The 5639-nt window shown below is 39.5% G+C and overlaps 1 pseudogene across 1 annotated transcript; it reads right to left on the bottom strand.

The window, feature by feature from the left end:
• Nucleotides 1–209: 209 nt before the first annotated feature.
• LOC149815346 (protein transport protein Sec61 subunit beta pseudogene) lies at nt 210–5326 on the bottom strand (annotated as a pseudogene). Its single transcript, XR_016428019.1, has 2 exons — nt 5186–5326; nt 210–647 (listed from the first exon to the last, which is right to left on the bottom strand). The product of XR_016428019.1 is annotated as a protein transport protein Sec61 subunit beta pseudogene (transcript).
• Nucleotides 5327–5639: the final 313 nt, after the last annotated feature.

Here is a 5639-nt window from a genome sequence, read left to right on the forward strand (position 1 = left end):
GTCCCCAAAGTTTGAAAGGCATTTTGTCAAAGGCTTCCAAGGAGTTTGTAGGTTGATGCCCCATTTTTGTATCATGGATTTCCCATCAGACTTCCATGCCATTGTTTGTATTTCTTAGTTTTCTCTTTGCTTTGCTTGTTTTCTCACAAGTTTATCTTGCCTGTTTGTCAACCATGAGAAAGTGCGAGAACAACTAAAGATTACGTTGAAACTGGTATGAAATAAACTATGTTAATCAACTAAAAAAAAATGGGATCGGTTGCATCGTTTCATTAGTCTATCGTCTTAATAGAGCAAGAAGAGAAACAGATTCTAAAATAGTCCCATGAGTGGTAAAAAGTGCATCCACTCTGCCTGAAAGTTTGGCATCATCACTGCTGGGCTCTCCCCAAGTCCGTGGGGACAAAGTAAAATTTACCAATGACATGGAGAACAGCTACGAATGCTATAAACCCAATGCTCATGATGAGGACAACGTTAGGTGATATCTTGAGCCCCGGCACATCATCTGTGTAGAACTGCAGCATGGTGTTGCCAGCAGTTCCTGGACTACCACTGCCTCCAGCTGGCCGCCTCCTGCGCAAGCTTGCGGCTGCTGCTGCACTGCCCCTAGGGGGTGCCCCACCATTGGGAACCACCATTGTCCTCTGAAACACAATAAGGAGATGAAGACATACATATTTTTAAGTTTAAAAATATAAGGAATTGAGAAGACTTTATCTGATTTATTTTATATGGTCACAGCATAGATCAGCTTTCAGATTATAAAATCATGTAGATTGTAAAGGAATATGGAATACTGTTACAGATGAATTCGAGGATGATTTGGACCACTAAGAAATGATTTCTTCAACCTGGAGATGGTTTACATGATTCAAAATGTTCTTTTATTTTTGGCGTACCCTAATTCAGAAATTCATGGAATTCAAGGATTACGGTATTTATCTGGGATTCCAAGAGATAGGTGCTAGCTAGCTTTGCCCAGGTTAGTCAAAACTTGCTTAAAAGCTATTACATTCTTAATGTGAATTCTCAAACTCTTACTGAACCATGACAGCTGACTTGATGCAATTCTTTATTTTCTGTAAATCACATGCTGGCCTACACAAGTACACAAGTTGATGAAAGGATTGCTATATGAAGAAATCCTTTGATAAGGAGCTCCTGCATCCGGATAGACCAATAAAATTGTGATGGAGCTATCTTATCAAGTGGATCATGATACTGCGGGTAACATGAGTATATTGAGATAACTGGAATTCTTCTTCTTCTCTTTCTTAAAGAAGGTAACTGAAGATTCTTCAATTGTTGATTTTTCCTCTTTGGCAACAACTTATTCTAGCCTGGAAGCAGAATGTCGCGGTTGTAAAGTAGTCTAATCATAACAATTTAGTTTATAACCTGAAAGCTATGGATTGAACCAACTAGTTACTGAAGAAGAGAGAGTTGATGGATTAGCCAATACATCAAGGAGGAACGAGTGCTGTAGCAAAAGTTGCCAGAATAGGAATCATGGGCTAAAACTTTAAGGCTTTTGATATCCATAGAGAAGGAAGCACAAGGCTTTAGCTAAGAGGGATCAACCATGGTGAGAAACATAGAATTACATAGGACACGAGGGAAAAATCAGGGTTCAATTTTGCCTGATGAAAACGTATGGATTTTATTCACAAGACAATGTATTTTATCAATTAAAATAATCAACAGACATGGTGCAATCTACATTCGAGTTGGGCATCACTAAACAGTTAGTGCCAAACTAGAATTTATTACAAAATAGGCTTAAGGTTCTAAACATGGGCATAACTTCATAAACTAAGGGTGTCAACTATGTCATGGATTGATGATCTTTTATTATGTTCCATCAGTTTCCTTCAAATATATCACTTCAGTCAGCTTACTTCTATAATTGAAACGGTCTGTTGTTTAAATTCAAAGGGATGAAGCAGGCAATAGCCTTTATCTTTTGATGAATGGAGTTGTTTCAACATGGATAACCATGTCACAGGGATTCGGCCAGACAGGTGCCGCACCCACGTCGACGCGATGCGGGTGAGCGTGCGGGTGCGGCACCCGGTGCGGTCAACCCGACCCTGAGTGCGGTCAACGCACCCAAGGTCATTTTTTGGATTAAATTTTTTTTTTCTGGGCTGCGGAATAAAAAACCCAACTTTTCACGAAAAACGATCAAAAGATGGAAAAAAGAAAACTCACTAAATTCTGAGAGGACCAACAGGAAGATGAAGATGGAGGAGATGAGGGTGATGAGCCCTCTAGAGAGCGTCCTGCTGTCGAAGTCCTCGTTGATCTTCGGGTAGGAGTCAAGATTCCGGAGCTTGTTCATCATCTCCATGGCCCTCCCGGCCGCCGGAAAACAGGCAAGCTGGGAATTCCGGCGAGAGAATCTAGGGTTTCCGCTCTCTCCCCACAACCCTCTTCCTCTCGCTCTTTATTTTGCCGGCAGAGCTACCGTGAAATACTCTCCTATTTTTTTGTCCTTTTTTACATACGAAACTTCCTTTTTTTGGGGGTTTATTTATTATTTGCCTTCTATATGAGGGTTGGAATTTTTACGAACAGTACGATCCCGTGACAATGTATGACATCCAAAGGTCAAGTCCAAGGACTCATGAGTCATGACCACGGTTGTCATTGGTTGGTGGATCAGATATCCGATTCAGACACAAGAAGGTGTGAGCTCCCAGTTAGCACGCAATGAGGTTCGGATTCGGGTTCGAATTACATCGGGTAGAGGAGACCTTCAAGGCAGCTCAAACTCGTCCCACATAATTGAAAATAAAAAGTATTAAAATGTATTATTTCAATTAAAAAGTTATATACATAGCTCGCAGGGGCTATCTTTTCTGACTAAGGGCTACCATAGTTGTCATTTGACATGGGATGACCATGGTACATACGGGTGGGCAACCGGCCCAGCAGCCTGATGAGCTAAGCCTACCCGGCTCAAGCCCGGTTTGGGTCATGATTTTAGAAACCCCATCTTTATATACGTGAGATGGACTAGGGCCAGCCCGCGGGCTATCGGGGTCATTTTGGTCCATTTTTTGGATTTAAAAAAAAATAAAAAAATTGGGCTGCGGTACCCCCGGACCCTCTCTCTCTCTCTCTCTCTCTCTCTCTATATATATATATATATATATATATTCTGCTGCACCTCCGCACCCAAGGTTTTTGAAAGTGCCGCACCCCGCACTCGCACCCGCACCCGCACCCATGTGACATAGATGGATAACAATGTCTAAACTTATGGCATGCCTCCTACATGGACATAAAATGGACACCTACCAGTCAAAAGATGATAAAATAAGAATGTAAAAACTAAAAACGTCATAAAAACAAAGATATATCAAAAAGTTTGAGGCTAAGCCGCTAAAGTACGAGGAGGTAAAGTAAACTTCAAGGTAAAATAAATTACAGAAATATGGCTTCTACAAGCATAAAGAAAATGCTGAATTCCAGTGTTATAGCAAGAATTATATGCAAAAAGAAAATAAGAAGCACAAAAAAACGGATAGGATGGACTACAATCAGAAAAACAGAAGAATGTATCAGTGCACGCATATGAGAGAGAGAGACAATAAATGGTGATGGCAGGGAGAGACATTTTGCTATATGAATCACAGAAATTTTATTCATCAAAGATGGATCGTCAAGGTGAGGATCAATTGTGTTCCATACGCCTTTGTAACTTCCCATCGGGCCATTTGAACATCTCTCATCAAATGAAAGTCTAAACTTTGAACTCTAAACGTTAAAAAGTTATGCCTACGATAAATGTGGGAAGAAATAAAAGAAGGAAAAACTATAGAGTGGCTGTAATCAGCCATAAAAGATATATAGCATGGGATGTTTTAATGTGGAAATAAATAACAGGCAGAGGTTAGTAATAGCCGTTTAACTGCTTCTTTCTATTACCTATGTCAGTTATGACAATTTTACTCCTTGGGCGTTTCAAGAAACTGCAGTTTTTAGTTCTAGAGCGTCTGATAGTTTTGGAGTTTCGACACTCCGCAACACTTTTGGAGTTCAACACTCCACAACCAGCAGATACCTAGGAGTTGGCTTTAGAGCATCTTTTTGGACTTTTTATGGTTGGAACATACATTTTGCAGATAATTTTCCACTTCTATCTAAAACTAAAAGCATACCTATGATCTGGTTTTGAAAGCATATATTAATAATTTGATCTGACCATCAATTGAAAACGTCCTTTTCAGAACATACATGTGGGTCAAGGAATTGTCTTCCAAACAACTAAAACCCTATAAGCATATCTTTCAGTTTTCCTCGATAGATGTCGTGCTACAAGCTCCAGTGCCTCTTTTTCCTCTCCGTCCACTATATAAATCCACAGATTTCAAAGGTATTACTCCCTATTTTTTTGTGCTTTCTCCTATTTTCTTATCAAAGAAAGATGAAATTTCCTTGTTCCTTTTTTCCCCGTAACTTTTTGGTAGGGTCTGGATTCCACTTTGAAATTCCAAAGTGTGTATAGACACGAAAATTCACCAACTTTCAGCAGGCAATCCAATCCATTCACAATTAATGAACCAGTGCTCCCTATTAAAAAAACAATAAAACACCAAAGAGCAAAAGTTAATTTGCTCTTGATCAAAATCCAAGACCCAAGTACAGTCCTGTATGCTCTTTAATCGATCCAACCAAAAAATTCTATCAAAAACACCCAAAAATTTTGCACCGTCTTTTACTCACTGCCCAATCTCATCGTCTTCCTTCAATTAACGACCATTGATCTTCTGTTATGCAATCTAGCTCCCCGTGATTTCCAACTCCAAAACAAAAGGATCACTTCATATGGATCGATCAACAAACCCAGACAAGAAATAACCAAAACATAAAGAAAAACAGACGGCGATGGAGGTGAGACAAAAATAATAATAAGCAAAAGTCCACCCAAATCCTCCCCTTTTCTCTTCGTACTTCATAAATCCAACGCCGTTTCCACCATCAAACTTCCATCAACTAAATTTTCTCACAAATTCATCCGCCGATTCCGCTTGATCCAACTAAAACCCGTACAAGATTTAGCATGTTTTACCAAAAAAGAAAACGAGATCAAAGAAAAAAAAATTTCAATTTAGTATGTTTTGAGGCAATCGAGCCCATGAAAACGATTGAAGGAATCGAGGTCGAACGGACTCACAGTGTGAAGCAGAGATCGGAAACCACGCGAATTCCGCCGGAAGATCTTTCGACCGCAACGAGAAACCCTAGGACGGCAGGAGAGAGACTTACTGTTATATAGTAAATCGGGTTTCGGTATGGACCCGACCCGTACCAAACCTTATAGGGTCAGCCGTTTGTGATAAAGGATGAGGTTCAATTAAAACGGAGACAGATCTAAAAGGTCCGATTGGTATATAGAGTGGGTATGGTTTGTGAAATTTCACACCGAACCCAGGTGCGACCCAAGTTTCGACTAAGAGCTGTGATTTTTTCATATAAAAAAGATAAAACAAAAAAATTTATCCGACATGAATGGGATAAAAAAAACCTATATATATATATATATATATATATATATATATATATATATATATATATATATAGAGAGAGAGAGAGAGAGAGAGAGAGAGAGAGAACATGAGAACTGAAAC

This window comes from Nuphar pumila, chromosome 15 (genome assembly GCF_984573655.1).
Source record: "Nuphar pumila chromosome 15, dmNupPumi1.hap1.1, whole genome shotgun sequence".
Classification (NCBI taxonomy): Eukaryota; Viridiplantae; Streptophyta; class Magnoliopsida; order Nymphaeales; family Nymphaeaceae; genus Nuphar; species Nuphar pumila.